The sequence below is a fragment of the Typopeltis vanoorti genome, chromosome 6 (genome assembly GCF_054136105.1).
Source record: "Typopeltis vanoorti isolate ZY-2024b chromosome 6, IOZ_Tvanoo_1.0, whole genome shotgun sequence".
NCBI lineage: Eukaryota > Metazoa > Arthropoda > Arachnida > Uropygi > Thelyphonidae > Typopeltis > Typopeltis vanoorti.
Window position 1 is genome coordinate 130795853 of NC_143554.1, and position 25507 is coordinate 130821359.

The window sequence follows — 25507 nt, forward strand, 5'->3', positions numbered from 1 at the left end:
TTTAATACTGTAAAATGAAAAATATCATACACTGTGGATAATTGAGATTACAAGCTGTTGAAAGTTTTTTCACTTAGTTATATTGTACTATAAATGGAATTCTAATTAGAATTCCACATGGAATTCTAATCAGTAAACTGCAGCACATGTGGATGGATATAGGGTTGGTGATGAAGAGCTATCAGACAGTAATAAATTTAGTTTTTAATTCTTTATCCAAGTGTAAGCATTGGCGCACCCAGGGAGGGGACCAAGGGGCCCTGGCCCCCTCCAAAAGAAAAAGGAAAACACACCAGAAAAATTTATAAAAATATTTGCATAATTAAAATTCATTTCTTTTAAAAAATTTATGTTGTGTCATGTCTTCTATTTCTATGCTACTTATGAATTAGCGGTCACATAAGGTGGGAATACCCTATATTGGCGATCACTGCAGATGCTCAGTCAGATTTGTCCCCCCCCCAAAAAAAATTAAATCTTGAGTGCTCGGGCCCCCTCCAAGATTGAATCCTGAGTGTGCCACTAAGTGTAAGCAAACAAAGTTTGTGTCTGAAAATATCTTCAGAACTGAGATAAGGTGGTACATCCTTTGGCAACTCATAGCAAAGGTGGAACAAGCTTTCATCACTCCTTGTCTCAGTATCTCCCATAATGCAAAGCATATCTCCTTGTGGACATGTATACTGCCTATGCATTAAGGGAAGGGCCACTACCCAGACCGGTTTCGACCTTTATTGAGGTCTCATTAGTGGGAGGCAGACCTAGAGTGGTGATACTAAGGCAGAAGCTATGGACAGGTCATATTTACCTATACAAGTTGCCAACCGGTGTACCACCTTATTATTAAATTACTCTGGATATTTACTCTGAAGATATTTTCTGGCGAAACTTCATTTGCATACACTTGGATAAAGGATTAAACTAAATTTATTATAGTCTAACCAGAAAATAAACTCCAAAATAAACTTCCAATATCAGACAGTAGTTTATTCAGGAGTAGTGTCCAAAAGAAGCCCTGTAACTAGTGATGTGCTGCAGGGTTCTGTTCTTGGACCATTGCTATTTAATGTGTTCATTAATGATATAGGAAAGGATTTGAGAGGAACTGTTCAGTTATTTGACAATGATGCAAAGTTGGGTAGAGCAATAGTTAATACACATGATGTCAAAATTTTGCAGGATGGTTTGTATATGGCTAAGGAGAATGAATGTCAGTTTAATATGGCAAAGTGTAAGGTTATGCATTTTGGGGTGCCTTGATAAGATCCATCTTGACTGCTGTGTGCAGATCTTGGCACCAGGGTTTCTTGGTGATGGGGAGGAAGTAGAGAGGAACAAGAGGTGAGTGACCAAAATGGTAGCTGGACTATGGAATGAACTTTATGAGAATAGATTGAAGATTCGTAGGTTACAGAAACTGGTTTATAGGCAGAAAAGGGGTGACAGTATGCACAAGCAAATAGAAGAAATGGGTGGAAGGAGGCTGATTATTATGGGAGATTTCAACTATGGTCGCATTGATTGGAGTGAGGAGAGGACACACGGAAGGAAGGAACTGGATTTTATGCAGTTATTAAGGGATAACTATCTGCGACAGCATGTAATGGAAAATACTAGGGGTCAGAGAGTGCTTGACCTAGTAATTACATCTGAGGATTTGGCTGTAACAAATATGACCACATTGCCACCAATCAGTGAGAGTGATCATAGGGTCTTAACTTGGGAGGTGGCTAAAGGTGTAGAATTTTCAATTAAGACAGGGTACGTGTGGAATTATCGGGCTGGAAAGTATGACAAGCTTAGGAGTTTGATTGGTTCAGTGCCATGGCATGTACAACTGCAAGGACTAAACGTTGATAGTGCATGGGAGGTAGTTAAGAAATGCTTGCATGAAGCAATGGCTGACTGTATACCTAGAGTCCGAATAATAAATCAAGTAGGGGTTAAATGGATGAATAACACCATTAAGCTTGAGTTGCAAAAAAAGAAACGACTATGGAGGGAATTTAAGGAGAAGGGTGACCGGCAGGCACATGAACGGTATAAAGCGCAGGCCAGAAGGGTGACGAGTGTGGTAAGAAAAGCAAAAAAGGATTACGAAAGAACATTGGCCATGCAGGCTAAAGAGAATCCTAAACAGTTTTTTAGATATGTAGCAAGTAAAAGGAAAAATGTACATGGCAGATTGATTTTAAAGAATGCCGATGGTAGGGAGGTAACTGAATCAGTTGAGATAGTTGAGTTACTGAGTGAGCACTTTGCAAAAGTATATCATCCAGGTGGTGACATTGCAGAAACGAATAAACCAGTAGATTATACGGGAATTGTGGTTAATGAAGTGGAGGTGAGTAGTCTATTGCATAACCTCAATGTCAATACATCTGTGGGATTGGATGGTATACCAGCTCGTGTTGTACGAGAAGCAGCTAAAGAATTGTCAGTACCCTTGACCATTTTGTTTAATTTGAGTCTCGGGTCTGGGTTAGTCCCGAGGGGGTGGAAAGAGGGGAAAATAGTTCCACTGCATAAAGGTGGTTCCAAGACTGCTGTTGTAAATTACCGACTGATTAGCATATCAGGAATCATTGTCAAGGTCTTAGAGAAAATAGTCAAGAGGAAAATACAAGATTGGATAGAAGAAAATGGGATACTGTATCGGGGACAGCATGGTTTTGTGAAGGGTAGGTCATGCCTCAGTAACTTGCTCACGTATTATAACACAGTGACGGCTGAACTGGATAAGGGTAATGGGTTTACGGTGATTCTACTGGACCTTGCGAAGGCCTTTGACAGGATTCCACATGGAATTCTAATCAGTAAATTGCAGCATATGGGAATGGACATAGGGTTGGTGAGATGGATAGGAGGGTGGTTGACGGAGAGATATCAGAGAGTGGTTTACTCGGGAGTAGAGTCCACAAGACGGCCTGTGACTAGTGGTGTGCCACAAGGATCTGTTCTTGGACCACTGCTGTTTAATTTGTTCATAAATGATATAGGAAATGGTCTGAGAGCAACAGTTCATTTGTTTGCGGATGATGCGAAGTTGGGTAGGGCAATAGTGAATGCAGATGACGTCAAAATTTTGCAGGATGATTTGGATAGATTGGAGGTCTGGGCTAAGGAGAATGGATGTCAGTTTAATGTGGCAAAATGTAAGGTTATGCATTTTGGGGTGAAAAGATTGGCAGCAGTTTACTGCATTGGTGGAACCCTGTTCCAGGAAATTGATGAGGCACGAGATTTAGGAGTGTTGGTAGATAAGGAATTGAAATTTAGGGGACACATTGCAAAAGTGACCAAAACAGCTCATCAAATCACTTGGTTGCTGAAGAATACGTTGACAAGCAGAGACAAGCAGGTTATTGTTCCTCTCTATCGAACCTTGATAAGACCCCATCTAGACTACTGTGCTCAGATTTGGTCACCTAGGTTTCTTCTTGATGGGGAGGAGGTGGAGAGGATCCAGAGGCGAGTGACCAAGATGATAGCAGGTCTGTGGAATGAACCGTATGAGAACAGGTTGAGGATTTGTGGGTTGCAAAAATTGGTTGATAGGCGGAGGAGTGGAGATATGATTGAGACATTCAAATTACTGAAGGGTTTCTATAAAATTAATTCAGAAGATATTTTTGAGAACAGGGCTGGTTGTGGGAGGACTAGGGGACATCCATGGAAATCGGGCAAAAGTGTGGTTAGTAAAGGTGTTAGAGCTGGGTTCTTTACTTTTAGAGTAGTGAATGAGTGGAATGCACTCCCTGAGTCTGTGGTGGATGCTGTTGCAGTGAATGAGTTTAAGGCGAGGTATGATAGATACTGTATGAATGTCAAATAGTTGTGATGAATATGATTTGGGGCCTCCCTCGATGAGTCTAATGACTCCCTGGAGTTGCCCGTAATAACAGTAATAGTAATAGTAATATGATTGAGACATTCAAATTACTCAGGGGTTTTTACAAGATTAATTCAGAGGAAATTTTTCAGAACAGGTGTGGTGGCGGGAGAACTAGGGGTCATCCATGGAAACTGAGCAAGGGTGTTAGAACTAGGGTGTTAGGTTTTTTACTTGGTGAATAGTGAATGCGTGGAATAAGCTGCCAGAGTTTGTTGTGAGTCCAGACTGTGAATGAGTTCAAAGCAAAGTATAATAGATACTGTGCAAATGCTGAATAGTTCTTGACGTGATGTTTAGGGCCTCCCTTGATGAGTCTAAGGACTCCTTGGAGTCGCCAGTAATAATAATAATAATAATAATAATAATAAATTAAAGATGCCAAGAAATTATATTCTTGGTTTAATCTTTTATCCAGTGCAAGCAAGCAAAGTTTAAGTGTGAAGTATCTTCACGACTGGGCTACTTGTATATAGAGGCTGCCTTCACATCAATTGCCTTAGTATCCCATAATGCAAAACATACATCGTGTTCGGTGTGTACACTAAGGCAATTGATGTGACGTCATTAGCCTCTATATACAAGTAGCCCAGTCATGATGATACTTCATGTGCAAACTTTGTTTGTTTACACTTGGATAAAGGATTAAACAAGAATATAATTTCTTGACATCTTTAATTTATATTTATAACCAAGTGAAAAAATGTTCAACCTCTAACTCTAATCCAGAGTAATTTAATAAGAAGATGATACATTTCAGTACTTGTATATGTGAAATATATGACTTCTGCATTACTTCAGACTTAGAAAAGTGCAGCGAGGGACACCAGACCATCATATGCACCAAACCACAGACAACTCCAGCATGCTGTGCAAACTGCAGAGGACCTCACCCTGCCAACTACAAGGGATGCCTTTCCAATCCAAAAAATCGAGGATCAACAAAAGTCAATGTTGCTTCTCCACGTAACAACGTTTTAAGCAACCAAACAAATCTTCCTCCAGTCCGAAACACCTCGCCTCCAACCTCACAGGAAGGAACAACCATGACCAAAACATATGCTGAGGCTGCAAGAACTAAGCCTCCTACATCTCTCGAGCTAGAAAGCTCCAACATAACATCTGTTTTAACAGCCTCACTTGCCACTATGTTGCAGGAATTCAGCAAGACATGCCCCTCAACATCTTCCAGAAAGAGATTCCTGCAAGGCACTCAAAACATTATAACAGCCATCTGTCATGAGTAATAAATTCAAATCAAAAGCTCTTAAGGTAATCTCATGGAATGCAAATGGATTGATGAACAAGGTTTTGGAACTTCAAGAATTTGCAACTCATCTCAGTGTTGATATCATCTTGATTGGTGAAACACACCTAAGACCAGCTAATAACCAAAAATCCATGAATACACTATGTACAGAAACGACAGAATTGACACAAAAGGTGAAGGCACAGCCATATATATTAAGAGTTATTTCAATCATAATACAATAGACAAGCCCAAAACAGTAAACCTGGAGGTGACCGGTGTGGAGGTACATACCTTCAATGCTGGGAGTCTCGAGATCTATGCTGCTTATAACCCTCCAAGCATTCCTCTGCTGACAACAGATCTGGACTCCATACTTGGTCCAAATGACTCCATAATAATAGCAGAAGATCTCAACTCAAAACACACAGCTTGGTACAGCTCATCAACTAACACCAAAGGCCACACAATTTTCAACTTTGCAATGCTCAACTCTGTTGTTGTGGCCGGCCCTACCAAGCCCACCCACTTCAGCCCTTCAGGTAACTTGGATGTACTAGACATTGTCATCTTGAAAAATTTAAAAAAAAAAAAAAAAAATCAGCTAACGCCTTTTTATTCCCGTATACGGGAGTAGGCAAGGCCATTTAGCCCTATCTAACTTTTGGAGACTGAGTGGGCAGTTCAGATATCGATTCAAATTGGAATCAGTCAACGAATTTCTGACCACAGTCCCATAGTGCTTAATCTAGGTTCATCAGATCAATTCTCTCCTCTGCACACATTCATACCATGGGACAAGTTAGCCAAGGTTCTTCCCAATCATATTGGTCCAGTGCCCAATATCAGTAAAAAGGAAGAGATTGACACAGCAATAAATAACTTAACCATACAAATTCAGAAAGCAACAGAATCAGTCAGACAATCCACTGTCTTCCACCCAACCAACCGTATCCCTGAAGAAATCATGGAACTAATCAGAGCAAAAAATAGAGCCAGGAAGAGATCCCACAATACCAGAGCCCCACAAGATAAAACAGTATTGAACAATCCAAACAGGCAGGTCTGGGAAGCTCTTCAAAAACACAGAAACCATCAATGGGAAACCAAATTGGCTAACATCATACTGAAGATCATTCTGAATGGAAATTCTTAAGAGCAATTCGCACCAAAAAGCAACTCATACCCCCTATACAAACCAAGAAAGGGACAGTTCACAAAGATAAAGAGAAAGCCGAAGCACTAGTAGATAATAGAATCTCAGTGCAATCCATCTTATACAAATCTAAATATCAACCTTATGTACAAGATTCATCGTCATGTTAGGACAACCTTAAGACAGAACACTGTTAACTCCGAACATATCACTCCTACAAATCCGGCAGAAATGATAAATATCATCTCCCGTCTAAACAGTAAAAAAGCTCCAGGACTGGATGGCATAACTAACAGAATAGTAAAACTACTTCCAAGAAAGTCCATAGTCCATCTCGTCAACATTACAAATGCCATCTTTAGATTCCAGCATTTCTCTACTACAGGGAAAACAGCCACAATCATGCCACTGAAGAAGCCAGGAAAAAATCCTCACCTTCCTGAACGCTACAGACCCATAAGCCTATCGTCTGAAAGGTGACAGAGAAAGTGATCCTCTCAAGATTTCAAGCAGAAACAGATAAGTTAGGAATTTTGCCTGATGAACAGTTCGGCTTCCATAAGGCCTATAGTACAGCTCAACAAGTGCACCGGCTGGTAGACATCATTACTAAAGGTTTTAACTGGAAACTCAACACAGCTGCCATCTTCATCAACACAGAGAAGACGTTTGACAAAGTATGGCATCAAGGCCTTCTCTAAAAACTGATAAAATTTAACTTGCCAGTCAAGTTAATAAAAATAATATATTCTTACCTGAAAGACAGATATATGCAGGTCAGGGTCGGCGAAACGGTTTCGACCAGATGCAGGATCTCGGCAGGTGTACCTGAGGGATCTCTTCTGGCACCTCTCCTGTTCTCAATCTATGTAGTGGACATCCCTCTGAACCCATGAACAACATTCACTGCATTATATGCAGATGATACTGCACTGATGGCAAGATCACTGAGCCCAAAACTGGCAACTAAAAGACTACAAACCAGCATACACATTTTAGAAAAGTGGATACCAGATTGGAGGATCCAAGTTAACCCCCAGAAAAGCTCAGAATATATTGTTTACTAGAAAGAAAATCCATACCATGGAGGATATTTATTTATTGGGAGTAAAGATTCCATGGCAGACTGAAGTTAAATATCTTGGAGTGATTCTTGATAGTAAACTCCTATTCAGCAAACATATTAGTTAGATTACCTCAAAGACATCCAAAGTCTTAGCACAGCTCTACCCTATGATCAACAGACAAAGTAAACTGGACACACAAACAAAATTAACAATTTATAAGATGGTAATTTGACAGGTTATCACTTATGCATCCCCAGCGTGGAGCCACACCTCAAATTCAAACATTCTAAAACTTCATAGATTACAGAATAAGTGCATGAGGATTCCCCTTGGTTTATATGAGACATCCAGATCCATAGAGAAGTTAATATCCCTTATATCTCTTCCTTTCTCATAAATCTAGCTGAGAAGTTCTTTACCAAGACAAGTAACCATCCAAACCTGCTAATCAAGGAAGCCTCGGAATATAATGAAGCAGAAATTAACAAATATAAAAGACCAAAGTCTATCTTAAGTTCAGCTGAACACAGCTAACCTTCACTGCCCTCAATGGGCGAGCATATAGCTCACAAACACTCCATTCAAAGTTCTTTCATTACAAGACAAAGGGGAATATGAAAAGCAATTTTGCTTCACCCCATCTAGCCAGAAATGTTAATGTTAATGTCAAACTTAGAATCCAAGTTGTGACAAGTCATGGTGATTGATTAGGATTGATTTCTGGTGAGATTCGTTCAGCACAAGGTAAGGTTTTGGCTTTTAATGCAACTCTCAAGCCTTCTCCTGTTTGCTGCCCTGTGCCCGTCAGTAGTGTTCTGCCTCTAAAAGGAGATTTCAACTGCTGGTCTACACTTGGTGAAATGAAGGGATAAGGCAAGTCCTGAATCATGTGGCCCCCAATTAAATCATGGGTTGATTTAATTTGAATAATTGCTGCAGCTCTCGGTCTTGCTGGCAGTCCTTTTGTGACTGCGGGATTTTTCTTTGCTAGTCGATCATAGATTTGATCTATGGGATTTCACATTTGGGTTCTGGAACCTGCTTAGCAAACTTTAAGTTTTGATAATTGACACTGATAGGCATAAACATGGAAAAACTAATAGACGAAACAAAATTTGAAGACATTTATCGAGAATTTATCTGCTTAGGTGAACTACTTAATAATAACTGGCCAGGAAAAGTAAAACTCTATGACTCATTTCCCCCCACAAGTGTCACAGATGACAGTCTGGAAAACCGTCACCATGAAAATGTGATGGCATTGGACATCAGTCAGCGAAGCTTGGGGAAGTCACTAGATCCTCAGGATGCAGCAATATCCCAAACCAATTCCCAACATATAATGGATACAGCTGACACAGAGGAAGAATTCCAAACCGTTAAAACTAAAAAAAGGAAAATTTCCGTTACTAGAGAATCACCCAAAACAGTAGAAATGGAGACCGATATTAATACAAACACAAAAGAAAGAATACCCCCAATCATCCTAAGGGATAAAAAACATTGGATATCAGTTGTTACTTCACTCCGAACTCTAGAAATATCATTCGCGAAAGCCACTAATACAGAAGAAGGAATTTGTATCCAGCCAAAAATTTCTACCAATTACAGACAACTAACAAAATTACTGGATAATATCAACCTACCCTACAGCACATTTGCACTCAATAGTGAAAAAACCTTAAAGTTGTGCTGAGAGGGGTAACAGAATCCATTACAACAGATGAAGTACAAGCAGATCTCTAAAACAAAGGCTTCAGACCTACAAAAGTCAGCCATATGCATAGAGCTGATATACATATCCTCTAATATTGGTTGAGATCAGCAAAGACCTTTATGATTTAGTCATAAAGACTGAATCGCTTAAGCACAAACAAGCAACAACACAATATCATTGCTGTCAAAAGTTTGGCCATTCACAACGTTGCTGCAAAGCAGATTACCGATGTGTTAAATGTGATGGCAAACATGCAACAATTGAATGCTAAAAACCCAGCAAAGTGTGCAAATTGCAGAGGTCCACACCCCCAAACTACAGGGGCTGCATAACATTTCCTCAAAACCAAAAGGCACAACTCAAAACCAGCAAACCTATACAAGAATGCACATCCTCCGATCAAACCACAGTCTCTACAATGGACGGAAGGTCATATGCTGAAGTTACAAGACCAACCTACCTAAAAGTCCCAAATCCAAAACCAAACCAGTCACAGCAAACCAATAAACCTATCCTACAGAACATAACAAGCCACATAGGTGAAATGCTTGCTGAACTCCGGAAAACCAACCCAACTCAAGAAGCCAAGAATATCATCTTAAGACACACACAATCACTGCTTGTTGAAATCCTTAATGGATAAGGCTAATAGAAAACCTAAATCTTGTATCTTGTTGGATAGCAAATGGACTATCCAACAAGATACAAGAACTACAGGAATTTGCATCAGAAACCCAAGCAGACATCATCCTCATAAATGAATCACACTTTCGTCCAAGTGACAAGATCAGAATCAACAGTTATAACACTTACTGTACAGACAGATCCTATGCAAGAGGAGGAGGCACCGCTATTTTTGTCAAAAGAAACATAAAGCATAATACAATTGCCAAGCCCCAAAAAGAACACATGGAAGCCACAGGAACAGAAATACATATTGAAAACACAAGCAGTATCAGGATATATGCAGCCTACAACCCCCCCCCCCCCAATAAAATCTCCTTGAATCTGACTTAATGATGTAATACTAAACACAGGCAGAGCAGTAATCATAGATGGGGATTTTAATGCCAAACATTCAGTCAGGAATAGCAGAAACTCAAATATCAATAGAAGAATACTCGAGTCTTATACTAATTCATGAAACATAACAGTAATAGAATCCACAGAACCCACACACTACAGAGCAACCGGACGTCCTGATGTACTCAATATAGCTATATTAAAAGACATAGCGCGCAGCTATCAAATACATGCAGTCAACGACTTAAGTTCTGATCACAACCCCATCATAGTGCAATTAAGCACCATACAAGATTTAACGGAAAACACCATTACCTTTATAAACTGGAAACAACTTCCCTCACCTTCCAGAGAAAACCTTGGCTCAGTACCACACATAACATCCACTGAAGATATAGAAAAGGCAGTGAAAACCTTTCACTGCCTTTTGAGGAAAAAGCAGAAGCATTTGCAGACAGCTTAGAAAAGCAAAACAACCTCAATTATACCAATGTAGATTGAAACTTCATAAGAAAAGTCCACACTCAAGTGCATAAAATAACTCAAAAACTCAGGTTAAAAAGTGAGGCGTAAAAAACGCAAAAATATTTCTGTCACCAACAGAAATATATGAGATTCTAAGAAAACTAAATAACAAAAAGACTTCGGGTCTGGATGGTATATGGTATAACGAACAAGGTGCTCAAGCTACTCCCACGTAAAGGAGTTATGCATCTGGTAGCTACCACTAATGCCATCCTTCGGCTACATTATTTCCCAGAGCAATGGAAGCTTGCAGATGTCTTCCCAATTCCAAACCCTTCCCATAATGCATAGAATTATACATACCTGAAAGAATGTATACTTTGTATTATGGTATACTAAGGCAACTGATATGAAGTCATTCGCCTCTAATATACAAGTAGCCCAGTCGTGAAGATAATGCATGCACAAACTTTATTTGCTTACTCTTGGATAAGGGATTAAACCAAGAGTATAATTTCTTGGCATCTTCATTGTCACTTTGGTTTACTGTTAGAAATTTAATGTAGCTTGAATTCGTATATATAATATTATTATTTATATTATTTAGGCCTCCAAGGAATCAAAAGACTCATCGCAGGAGGTCCTTCCTAGGAAACACAAGTATATCAAGACTCATCGTGGGAGGTCCCTCCCAGGAAACACAAAGTCTATCATACCGCTCCTTAAACTCATTAACCGTTCTCACCACTCTATTAGACAATGCATTCCACGGTTCAACCACCCTCCATGCAAAGAAACCACTCCTCACCCTCTTGCTCACAGTTTCCTTTCGTAACTTCCAGGGATGGCCCCTTGTCATCACTCCTTCCCTCTGTTCCACCAAGTGAAAGAACTCCCGAGTGTCAACCCTGTAACCACCTCTTAAGAGTTTAAAAGTCTCAATCATATCACCTTTCCTTCTTCTATCCACCAAACTCTGCAGTCCACATTCGCTCAGCCGATCCTCATAACTATCATTGTACAGTCCTGAAACCATCTTTCTTATCTGCCTTTTTACCCTTTCCACAGTTACTTTATCCCCTTCAAATCCTGGGGACCAAATCTGAGAATAATAGTCTCCATGTGGTCTGATCAGGGTCTTATACAACGGAATGATAACTCTTTTATCTCTGCAGGTCAGCATCCTTCTCATTATTGCAGCAATCCTCTGTGTTACCTTCACCACATTTGCAATATGTCCCTTAAATTTCAGGTTTCTATCAATTATCAACCCCAGATCTCTTGTCTTCTCTACTTCCTCCAGTATAACTCCTCCCATAAAGTATGCAGCGTCCCATCGATGTTTCCCAAACCTCAAGACCTTACATTTTGCTGCATTAAACCAACAACCCCATTCATTTGCCCATCTATCTAGCTTATTCAAATTCTCTTGCATGACTACCACACCTGCACTATTACTAATAACCCTTCTCAGCTTCAAATCATCTGCAAACAACTGAATATCCCCCTGCAATCCACTGACAATGTCATTGATATAAATGTTAAACAATATAGATCCCAGTACTGAGCACTGTGGGACCCCACTTGTAACCCTCTGCCTCCTTGAAACTGCTGAAACTGCCCCTCCATACACAACTCTCTGATACCTATCGGACAGGCAATCCTGAATCCAGTTGACCAACCTGACATCCAATATATATATATATATATATATATATATATATATATATATATAAGATTAAAATTTAACTGACTAGAACTTGAGAAAGTATAACAAAAATCTTTAATAAATCACGACTAGTTTCATCGGTATTCCGACTTCTTCAGGTGAGTAAGAAATAACATAAGACATAAGGTAAAAAACATGGACTTTCAGCTTAATATAAAGAAACAGATAAGTAACAGTCATATTTGAATAGGTGACTACGTGCTACTGTTGGCATGAGTAGAATGTGTGTGACAGCTAATTTTTGAGCACCAGTATTGGATCACTGTGCTATGGGAATCAGGCAAATTGTAGCTTAGATTGTTGTTCAAGTATGAAGGGTCCATAACTATTTCTTTTGATTCTATAATACGTCTTTCAAATTCATCCTTGCATATATATAAATTGGTTGTGCGGTCCCAATCAACTTGGTGTAGCCGTTCTTTGAGGTTAGAGTCTATGAGATTTAAATCAAAAATTTAAATCTCATAGACTCTGACAGAATGGTGAGTTTTGAGATCTTGTCTCTTTGTACGAATGAAGTTCTGACTCTTCTTAAGGACAAGGTTTCTAAAAAAAACATTTGCTCTTCTAACTCACTGCATTAATTCCGGCTATTTCTGCTATGAGGATAAAATATATAAACGAACACCTAAACTTTTACACCTAAACTCAACTAAAACTAACCTTACCTTCAATCAATCCACAAAGATAATTTGAAGCACTTAAGGAAGCATTCAATAGATCTGATATCATCTTAATCGTTTGACTATGTCCTCTTTACCATTTCCTCATTCCCAAGAAATCCAGGCAACCAAATATGTGCACAGTAGTAGTTGAGATGTGGCCATATAACCTCACCATCTCTACTTATCAGTGCATTCTTCACTGATCCTTGAGCAATTTTGCCCTCTGAACTTCAACTGTCTCCCTATCGACCATTACCAAATTCCCAACTTATTCCATTGGCTGTGTTTTCATCCATCTGCTCCTGTGTAAAAAAAGGTGTCCAAGGCATGGTCTTCTAGTCCTGACTTGCCATAACAATGGTGCTGAATGTGTTTCTGATGTTCTCCAAGACAAATATCAACAGATCTTTTTGTATGTCCATAATAAGCCAGGTCACAAGTACAATGCACTTCATATACTCTTGGATGTGAATAAGGAGAAAGCTTGTTAGGTGAATGGATAAGGGTTTCCAGTTTGGAATATCATTTAAATGTGATGTAGAGTTGGTATTAATAAAAGCACTATTAATAAAAGTTGGTATTAATAAAAGGTCTTTTGCATTAGGGAAGAGAGAGGATTTGAGGGAAGGGTGGCTTAGTATTTTCTCTATTTTATGGGGATTACAGGCATTGGCTAAAAAAAGTGTCACAAAGATACATGAGGCCAGTTGTAAGAGCAGCAATTTACCATCATTTACTTTTTTATTTCAGATGATGATGTTTCTGCATTAGCAGAAACATCATCTATGATTTTGCAAGTAGAATGCTCTTGTAGAAGATTGTGCATTTTATTATCATATTCTGTTTGATTCATTACCACAGTAGTGTTAACTAATATAACTTTGTCTGCTTTTGTTAAAACAATATTCTTGCATGACATTTGACAGCTCTACATGAGTAGTATGTAGAGCTGTCAAAAGAACTTAAGTTTGTTAATAGTTCTGTTAAAAAAGTCACTTCATGGCCCAAAGAAATCATCATCATGTCAAACTACTGACATGCACCTTCAAGAGGAGGGAGTAGGGTGTTCAGGATATTATGACACAGCTACATGAAAAAAGTTACATCATTATTAAATTCCTGTTGAACATTTAATATTATTATTAACACCATACCTTCATGGTATCAAAAGACTCATCACAGGAGGGACATCAAACAGTGCCATAAACTCACCCAATCCATCCACATTCACTACTCCATCAAGCAATGTTTCCACTCACCAACTACCCTCCATGCAGAGAACTTAATCATGCCCTTATACACATGATCCTTATACAGTTTCCAGGGATGTCTCTTGTTCTACCCCCCCCCCCCCACCCCATTCTATGAAATATTTCTTTCACATTTACCCAGTAACAACTCCTTACCAACTTAAAGTTCTCAATCATATCCCTTCTCTTCCTCTTATTTAAAGGCTTTACGAATTGCATTTTATTAGTCTGTCGTATTAAATATTCCAATGCTAGTTACCACCTTATTACTAAAATACTCTGGATTAGAGATAGATGCTGAAAGTTTTTCCACTTGGTTATATTATAAATGCCAAGAAACATGCCAAGAAAATATATTCTTGATTTAATTCTTTATCCAAGTGTAAGCAAACAAAGTTTGCATGTGAAGTAACTTCATGAATGGGAAACTTGTATATAGAGACTAATGACTTCAAATCATTTGCCTTAATATCCCATAATGTAAAGCACATATCCTTACAGACATGTATAATGCTATGCATTATGAGAAGGGTCATGATCCAGACCGGTTTTGATCTTTATTGAGGTCTCGTCAGTTGAAAAACTTTCAACATCTATCTCTAATCCAGAGTACTTTGGGTAGCATTGGCATGCCTGTTTAATAACAGCACAAGCAACAGCACGGGTTCCAAGGGAGTGGAAGGAGGATAAAATTGTTCCACTGCATAAAGGTGGTGATAAGGCTGTAGTTTCAAATTATAGATCAGTCTGTATATCTGGAGTTGTGGTGAAGGTACTGAAGAGATTGGTGAGAAGTAGGATTCAAAAATGGATTGATAACAGCAGTATTCTTTGTGGTTATTAGCATGGGTTTGTTAAAGGGAGATAATGTTTCACTAACTTACTTATGTACTATAACAATGTAACAAATACCTTGGATGGGGGAGATGCATATACGGTGATGTACTTAGATCTTGCAAAGGCTTTTGTAGACTGACACACAACAAGCTCTTAAATAAACAGAAACAAATGGGATTGGATAACAGATTTCTGAGTCGGATTGGTGACTGGCTGTCAGATAGGCATCAGAAACTTGTATATGGGGGTGTGGTATCCCAAAAGAGAAAGGTAGGGGTCAATTTTGGGACCATTGTTGTTCAATTTGTATGTTAATGATATTGGATTGGATTTAACTAGTGATATCTTTGTTAAATTGTGAATGAAGATATTTGGGAATTATAACTCTTCATTCACATTTAACATAATCTGCCATAACTTAAGCAAGACTTGTAAATATTATTTGATGTTAATCTCTTGCTTGTAAATTATTATTCACATAATTACTTCAAGCTATCAGCTAATGCCTTTTATTCCCTTATAGGGAGTGGGCACCTTTATACCCTACCTAGCTTTTGGAGACTGAGTGGGCAGTCTCAGTCTCCACCGGTAGCCAATCAGAGATAGCTGGCCCATGTCTATCACTAATTACAGCAGCCACCAATGAAGAGGCTGGCAGACAAGTCTGAAAAAATAATGTGGGTACTACGGTCGATTTTCTTGAGTTTACGGGACGAAAAACCCGAGTTTCTGGGAGGAAAAACCCGCTTGCCCATGCCAGAGATCGACTAACTCGGGAATCGGCCGAAGAAAAGCTTAGAAAACGTTCCTCCAGTCGGTGACTAGACTTGAACTTAAGTCTGACTTCGAGCGACCAAGCGCAGAGGAAGCAAGCGCCACTTCCACTGAGCTACACATAATTACTTTGAGTTTGTTTATTACTGTTTAATTATATAATTTTGCGATATGTATTAGTAATGAAAGAACTCTGTGTTAAAATGTCATTCAATTTATTTTATTTATTCCTGTATTAATATTATAAGAAGCTATGTATATATATTGTAAGAATTTGTGTTCATCATATTTAAATGTGTATTATATGAATTGTAAAATATCCTTTTATTTTGTTTCTGTATGTAAGGTATAATTTTATGTAATTCTTCTGATTGAATTTGATTGGTTAGTAAAGGAGAAATGGAGTTAATTTGAGTTAACGCATGCTTAGAACGTGAACGGCTGCGATATGGAGTGAAGCCGGTAGATGTAAGCTGAACTGACTAGAACCGGATTTTGGTGGGAAGAATGAACGTATTTAATTGGAAAACTAAAGTTAAAAGGCAGAGAAGCATTCAGGACAGCAAGAAGGAAATAACGGGTGGCAGTAAGGGGATTTGGAAATGCCGTAAATCGATTAAGAAAGGACTGGGAATTAATAGGCAATTCGGAATATTTCTACAGAATTCTAAAATTACGACGGATTCCAATTGTTTTGAGGAAGAATAGTGCAAAGCTGAATTTAATGCACAGAAGAAAATAAGGAATAAGTAGATTACCTAAAACGAGCGCATCAAGACTTGTGAAACTCTATGTTTAATATTTCAGTTATTATAGTGAAGATTTCTTTTGAATAGTGTTACTTCAAAGTAATAGTTAACTACAGTTTTAAGTGTGCCTATAGTAAATCCAGTGTGTAAAAAGTGTAACCCGGTAAGAGCAGTCCTTTTTATATTTCAGTGTGAAGAAATAAGAGTTAGCTCTGCCTGATATAGCTTAACATTAACTGTGGCGTTCTACTAAAAATAGCCGAAGTATGGAGCTTTAAAGTGTTTCCCCCTTGAAATGATAACTGCCTCATAATTAAATGAAGTGTTTGTTGACTAAGAGAGAATTAGAAAATTCTACCTTAAGAATAATTACTGTAAAATTCTGGAACAGTGAATTGTGTGAACCATTTTCAATTATCCGGAAGAATATAGAATTGACAGCTGAATGTTTAATGCCTAATGTTTTATGTTTGTTGTGAGTATTTGAACTACGTAGATGTATAAAAGAATTGAATTATCTCATTGAATAGAGACAAGTTGTGATAATAGTATTTAAGCGTTGCAGAATAAGATCTGTAAATTTAACTTCAATCTTTAAACCAAACCGAGAGGCTACTAGTGTCTCAAAGATATTTTGAATATTGTTCAATTAGATTATCTTGCTTAGAAAAATATGCTTAAATGTACATGTTCTATAACCCTGTATTAAATGTTTATTTTATTAAATTCAATTTGGTGTTTGCCTGATTTTCTTCATTGCACTGCTCATAAAATTTATTCGAACCTTGTAGAAGCCTTAAATGATAATATTAACCTTGTCCTGTAGAAAAGTGAGATTGCAAACGTTAGTTGATGATTGATTCCTCTATATTTTATAGACTAATCTGAATATAGAGTGGTGCAGGATAATATAAATTTCTCTATATTTGGATCAGTAATCAACCAACAATTAATTAAAAAAAAACAACGGATAATCTAAATAAGAATAACGTTCCAACAAAATGGCAGATTCAAAGCCAGATAGGATGACACAACAATATCCAGCTGTTTGCAGATGATGCAAAACTAGGGAGAGCAATGCTCAGGCTGATGTTAATGCCTTACAAGAGGACTTGAATAGATTGCATGAATGGGCAGGTAAGTCACTGAAGTTCAATGTTGCAAAGTGTAAGATTTTGAGATTTGGTAAGCAATGGTGAGATGCAAAATATACACTTGGTGGGGAAACTTTAAAGGAAGTAGAGGAGATGAGAGATCTAGGAGTGATGGTGGACAAGGACCTGAAATTCAGGAGTCACATTGCACAGGTTGTGAAGATGTCACCGGACGTCTTCGCAACTTCATCAAACGTGTTTGCAAATTCCAACTATACCACTGTATATGCATCTTTCATGTCCAATACGTTCATCATTTTGTCATAGTACATAAGCAAATTGGTAAACATGCCCCCCCTCTTGAACAAACCGATGATAAAAAACAGAAACTATTGCTGTTATCAACCTACTTTTGTATCATATCTTTCACCCACCTCTTCAATATCTGAACTACAACTCCAAATATACAGATAAGCCTATAATGTGCAGCCTTAGCCTTATCACCACCTTTGTGAAGTGAAGCAATTTTATCTTCTTTTCACTCCTCTGGGACTTGTGCTCCTATAAGACTCATTTTAAACAGGTAAGCCAGGCTGAGCTTACTTAACTCCTCATATATCTCCTTTGCTCACCAGTAAGTCTTCTCTCATTTCATTGACCATTCTTGAGTTTCTCCTGATTTCACACTGAGAATGCAACACCAACACCCTGATGGACTGTTTACAGAATACTTCAAATATGTCACCTGCAGCAGTTACCAATGTACCACTTTCTTCCATTAACATCATCATCATGCTATAATCATTCTTAATTGCTACACAATGAAAAAAAAAACACTCATCAGAGTTTTTCTTGGCCTGATTTGCTAATTTCTGTTTGTACTCCACTTTGCTGTTCTTATCAAGTAACTCATTCTTCTGGCCCTCTCTTCATAATCTTCTTGCAACTGATTATTACCATCATTCATCTTGTTCTGCCTCCCAAGTACCTTGTTTGGCTTCTAGATTTCATAATAACCTCATTCATCCATTTAACACTTATCTTATTCAGTCTTTTGACCTTCATAATTCATTCACATGCTGATGTTGTTAAGTATTTCTTTCTCAGTTCCCAAGCAGCATTTATTTCTTTCCCACTCAACTCCTCATTCAATGCTATAGGTTCAAGCTGTCTCCTTATGATCATCAGCCTTGCAATTCCCAATATATCCTTTCTTCACAGAAGTCTTCAAGTTACAACCCAGGTGATCACTTTGTTATCACTCTCACCAACCATAGAGAAGTGCAACAACTCATTCATAGTCATATCCTCTGATGAAGCAAAGAGATCTAAAACTCTCATTCCTCATGTGACCTTCTTTATATACTGCCTAAGACAGTGTCTCTCAAGAATTCACGAAGTTCATTTTCCTTATTCTCAAATGCCATCTCTTCATTCTAATTTATAATGCTATAATTAAAATCACCCTTAATAACACCCCCAAGTTGCACATACATTTTTTCATTCCAAGCCTCCACATTCTCTGGCCTATAACAATATTCTAGTAAATCACTCTTATTATCACCCTCCATCTCATACCACACTACCTCAAACCCATTGACACTGTTTCCTTTTGCATGTCTACCTTGTGCAGACATAATTCCCCTGCTATCATAGGAGTTGGTCTCAGCATCACAGGATCTGATTTTAACTGAGATATTGTCCTTGCCACTATTGCAGGATGAACAGACATACAGAAGTATCAAGGAGAAATGAGTTTATGTGGAATTATTATCATTCCAGACCATGCCTCTTCCACTTCCTCTAGTATAGCTCCACCAACAGAGTATGCAGTCTCCCATCAGTGGTTCCCAGATTTCAAGACCTTACATGTAGTTGCATTAAACTGATATCCCCATTATTTGCACATCAGTCCAGCTTATTCAGATCGTCCTGAAAAACAACCACATCAGCATTATTACTAATAACCCTTTCCAGTGGGGGCTGCTGCCTATACAAAATTTAAAAAAAAATCATTCTTTTTTTCCTAATTAGTAATCAATTTATTAATAAATAAATCTGTAGATTTATTTATTAATAAAGTGGTTACTGATTATGAAAAAAAGAATTTTTTAAAAATTATTTTGTATAGGCAGCACCCCCACTTAAAACTTCACGGGCCGCCACTGACTTTCATATCATCTGCAAACAACTAGATATCTTCCCCCTCAATCCACTGGCAATGTCACTGATATAAAGATTAAACAGTAGAAGTCTCAGTGCTAAGCCCTGCAGAACCTCACTTGTGACCTTCTGCTTCCTTGACATCACTCTCAGGTTTCTATCAGGCAGCCAACCTCCAAAGTAATTCTAACTTGATAGTTAAACCCATATGCCATAGCTTTGATATCAGCTTATTATGTAACACCCTGTCAAATGCCTTTGTAAAATCAAAAAAAAAAAAGTGGCAGTATATATTCCAGTGATGACAGCACGAATGGTGAATCAGTTTAAATAGTGGTATGATGGACTCTGTGTTATGTAAGATGAGTCTCCTATGAATAATTAATAATAAGCCTGATATGAAGCCTTTCTATATGTAACCAATGATAATGATGCCAGCTAATTACAGTACTTCTCATAATCATCTTCCTTATAATTTAAACTCCTTCTTGACAGTTACCTACTACTACTACTTCCCAAATTAGAAATTAGTACCTCATGATCACTCTCACCAACTGGCAGAATTGTTGATGCCTCATTAAGAAGCACATTCTATGGATTTCACATCACCAAATCCAACACTCTAAAACCTTTTGTTGCTTTGATCACAAGCTGCTTAAGATAGTTATCCTTCAAAAATTTAACAAATTCATTCTCCTTGTTCTTATATGCTATCTCCTCTACATAGAATATCCCCCTAAGAAAATAATTGTCAGAATTCTCTTTTTAGAAAAAAACAAATATATATATATATATATATATATATATATATATATAATTGAGAATGTTATCATATGTTTTGCATTACTTTGAGTTCAATTATATTATCTTTGGTAGTTATTATCATCATCATCATCTGCCCTCCATCGAGTCAAAAGGCTCATCACAAGAGGTCTGTCTGTCTGTCACATACACACCTTATCAAACTGTACCGTAAATGTAATCACCATCTCTGCATATATCACTTTCCATGCAAAAATCTGAGAAACAGGTTTTTGCATCGAAACTTTTCTTATATAACTTTCCCTGCTCAAACCTTTCTTATATAGCTTTTAAGAATGGCCACTTGTTTTCTATCCCATCCCTCACCCATTCCATGAAAAACCTCTACAACAATCTAGTAATAACCCCTTACCAACTTATATATCTCTGTGCTGTGTATGCATTACATGGCAATGAGTTAAGCACCAGGGAGGTGAGGAACAACCTGCATCACCTCCCCAGTGTACTGTTTTCCTCTGTTAGTAGAAAAAATATTAAACTAGATTTGCCTGTATTAGATGGCACACTTTGTTTACGAGTATGAACCTCGTGCAATACTCTCTTTCATAACATATAGGTTTATTCTGGATAAGGAATTTATTTCAGTGTTATGAATACCAGATATCAGCCATCGCTGTTATTATAGACTGCCTGATCTAAACAAAGCTGCAAAATATACTGCAAAGATAAAAAAAAAAAAAAGTGGGAAATAAAAAAAAAATAGAAAATAAAAAGGAAATATAAAAGATATTTAAAAATAACAACAGCAATTTCTAAATGTTGTATCTTTCTATATTTCCTTTTTCATTTTGAATAACAGGTATTGTATTCTGTTTAAATACGCTATATTCTGAGCTTATTAATTTATTTATGGCAGTATTCTAGAATTTCGTGTGAAAAATTTTGAATATATTCTGAAATGTGACCAAGAGTAAAATTTAATCTAAGAAATGAAAATGAAACAAAAATACATTGTCCATAGCATTTGGAAATATAACTGATAACTATGATCCTAACATAATATTTCTTTTAATAATATTATTTTTAATCTGAACAACTCAGCATAGAGATTTTGTTTGTGTCATTTCAGAACATGAAGTGGCTACAGAAGTGAGATGAATAACCAAAGCAGTATTACAATAATGCAATGTTAGCTGTGAGGAGAGGCTATGGAAATGTAAATACAGAGTGTGACAAAGAGAAGGAAAGGAGATATTGTAATTGAGAGTTATTCAAAAAAGCATAGAGAATTTACAAATGGTGTTAGAATGGAAACCCAAGAGTCCATACTTGAAAGATGAAGATGCATGAGTATTGTTAGCAATGAAGTGGGAGCAGATTTTTCATAAGGGGGGGGGGGATGAGTGGACCAACTTGTCTAAACGGGTAATGGATATACCAATGCTGGATAAATTCAAGGTATAATAGTCAGAAAAACTGTCATTATATGACAGTTTTTGCAGAAAAACATCCTACAATGATCTAGTGGCTCAACAGCCTAAAAATGTTACTAATTTTTGTATAGTATTAATATGCAAAAATATCAATAAACTGCAATGAAAAACTAAATTTCTCATTCTAAAGTAATGATGAAATGCATTCTTAAGCAATACAATATTTTGTCATTGCTAGCTATTGTTTTACCAAAATCATCATAATTACAAGATCCATCAGAAGGAGAATTAAAATTTAAAAAAATTCTAAGCAGCAAATTTTTGACATTTTATAACTAATACAAACTGGTTTTAAAAAAATATGACTTAATAATAACAGAGCAAAATATCTAACCTGAATTTCAATATATACATAGAATAAAAGTTATTCCTTGCAAATGCACACTCCTAATATACTGAACTCCTTTAAAAAGCAAGTAAAAATCCAGAAAGAATCAGTTGTTTCTCTTTTGTGTTGTAACATAATATCTGTGGACCTGAAAACTACCAGGCACATCTGGCTATAAATCTCCTGAAGTTGCAAGGGTCACTCTTACCTGTCTTTCTCCAGTTTCAACTTCAAATGTCCTCACAACTACACTAAATGAAGAACAGTCTTGGATTTCAGAGATTTCAATATTACTATGTGGTGACAAAGACTTTTTTAGCATTTCTGGAAAATCATAATTGTTTCATATCAGATCTCAATTGTCATATTAAAGAGTAAAAAAGCTGCTCATCAAAGTAAGCATAAAAAGGTATTTACATAATATTAATATGAAATAATCAAAATTTTTATTACTTTAAGCATGACAGTAATCTTACTGTCATGCTTAAAGTAATAAAAGTAATAAATAATAAAAGTAAGTAATTTTTTCCTCTAAAAATAGCTTTTAGAGGAAAAAATTTCAATTAAAACTGCATAAAAAGTACTTATCTCAAAAGATTAATTTATCTGACTGGACTTAGGAAACACATTATCAATTGTGAAAGGTGAAGGGTACTTTCAAAACTGAACTTCAAGTCCATGGAGTTACAAAAATAAATAAATAAATAATTATTTAAATTAAGGAGATATTAAATCCCACATTATTTCAAAGCCGAATAAGAAACTCAGAGATAGAAATCTAATCTAAGAGTTTCATGCTGAATATAGAAACTATATAAAGTTTGGTGAGTCCAAGCGTAAGCCAACACCTGGTAGTGCAATGCCAAGGTAACTCGTTGCAAAGGTGGAGCAAGTTCCGATCACTGTTCTTAGTATTTACCCATAATGTAAAACAACAGCTCCTAGGAGATGTATTACTGTTCTACATTATGAGAGAAGGTCACTACCCAGACCGGTTTTGACCTTTTTTGAGGTCTCATCAGTGAGTAGGTAGACCTGAATAATACTAAGATGGTAGTGAACAGAACTTACATATACTCTGCTATACGAATTGCCAAGAAGGTGTACCAATAAATTATTTAAAATAAAGAGCCAAGAGGCTTCAATTCGGTGATGTAAAGATATTGTTATTATTATCAGCAAAGAATCAACAATAAAAATTTTTAAAAAATCAACCAAAGAAATTATAAATAATATGAACCAACGTAAATCTAATAAAGCATAGTTGAGAATCTATAAAAAAATGAACACTTTTCACCAAAAAAAGGGACAACATTTGTTATTAAATTTAAGGCAATAATGTATGAGGTGGACATGGTTATGATATTAGGATGATGCTATTATTATCATTAATTTCATCATCATTAGACTTCTATGAAGTCAAAAGACTCATCAAGGGAGAGGTTCACAATATTACACAAAGAGGATCATCAAATCAAACCTTGAACCATTCATTTCCGCATACACTAATTATGCTCTCAAGCAACACATTTCATTAACCACCCACTCTCCATTCAAAGAACCTGTTCCTTCCTCCCTTGCTCACATCCTCCTTATACAGCTTCCAGAGATGGTCTCTTATTCTACTCTTGTTAACCTCTACTCTACTCTATGAAAAATTTCCTCCATATTTTAAAATTTGGAAAACAAAGATGGGATGCAGAATTTATGCTTGGTGAGGATATATTGTTGGAGGTGGAAGAAATGAGAGATCTGGGGGTGATAGTGAATAAGGATCTGAAATTTAGGGGACACATAGCCAAAATTGTCAAGACAACACAAAGGCTTCTGGGAATGATGTGGAGGACACTAACGTGTAGACGTAGGGAGATTCTTGTTCCATTGTATAAGGCTTTGATTAGGCCATACATGGATTATTGTGCCCAGATTTGGTCATCTGGTTTTCAGAAGTATGAAGAGATGTTGGAAAGGGTCCAAAGGCGACTGACTAAGGTAGTTTCTGACCTCTGGAATGTCGAGTATGAGGAAAGATTGAGAAGATGCAATTTGCAGAGTCTGGTGGACACGAGGAAGAGGGGAAGATATGATAGAGACCTACAAGTTGGTAAGAGGTTGTTATAGGATCAATGCTGGAGAAGTTCTACAGAAAATAGTGGGAGATCAGGGGAGAACCAGAGGTCATCCCTGGAAACTGTATAAAGAAGGTGTGAGTAGGGGAGTGAGAGGCAGGTTTTTCTCGTGCAGAGTTGTAAATGATTGGAATGCCTTGCCTGAGAGTGTGGTGTCCACAAGGAGTTTGAATGTGTTCAAGGCACGGTACGATGAGCTGTGTGTGTGATAGAAGGGCCTTCCAGATGAGTCTGACTCCATGGGGGTCTTGGAGTAATAATAATAATAATAATATTATTATTATTATTATTATTAATAATCTGGTAATAACCCCTCACCAACTTATGTCTCAATCATATCCCCCTCCCCTCTCCACTTTCTATCCACAAGATTCTGCAATTTGCATTCCCTCAATCTGTCCTCATATTCCATATTACAGAGAGATGACACTGACTTAGTGAATCTTCTCTAAATTCTCTCTTAAGATATCTTAATCCCCTTGATTTTAGAAATGTGAATCCCCTAAACTTTAAGTCTCTGTCCACCACCACTTCCATGTCTCTCATCTTTTTCGACTCCTTCAAAATTTCCCCATTATTCAAATACTCTGGATTTCTTTCTTGACTACCAACTTTCAAAACCTTACACTTTGCAATAGTACTTCTCAACTTTGCATCATCTTCAAACAGCTGCATATTACCAGTTAGGCCTGTCCCAATACTGTTAACATACAAGTCAAACAATAACATTATTGTTTAACTTGTATGTTAAACACCTCTAAGAGACTTGCTAGTCTCTTATCCAATACTGTCTGTTCCAATTTAGTTACCAGTTTATCATGTGGCAGTCTATCGAAGGCCTTTGAAAAATCCAAATATACTACTGTATATACATCTCCACTATCCAGTGAATTTGTCACCTTGTAACACATAAGTAGACTGCTAAAATATGATCTCACCTTAACAAACTCATGCTGACCATCATA

General features: G+C 37.2%; 1 protein-coding gene across 4 annotated transcripts in view; it reads right to left on the reverse strand.

Annotated features, from left to right (window-relative positions):
• The window catches only part of LOC150105947 (uncharacterized), a 261696-nt gene extending 239167 nt beyond the window's left edge, over window positions 1–22529 (reverse strand). For all 4 annotated transcript variants that reach the window (XR_016548463.1, XM_090394430.1, XM_090394428.1 and 1 more), the window contains exon 1: window positions 22420–22529. The gene's annotated coding sequence lies outside the window, so the exon portion shown is untranslated. The remainder of the gene's footprint in view (window positions 1–22419) is intronic.
• Between the last annotated feature and the right edge of the window lie 2978 nt (window positions 22530–25507).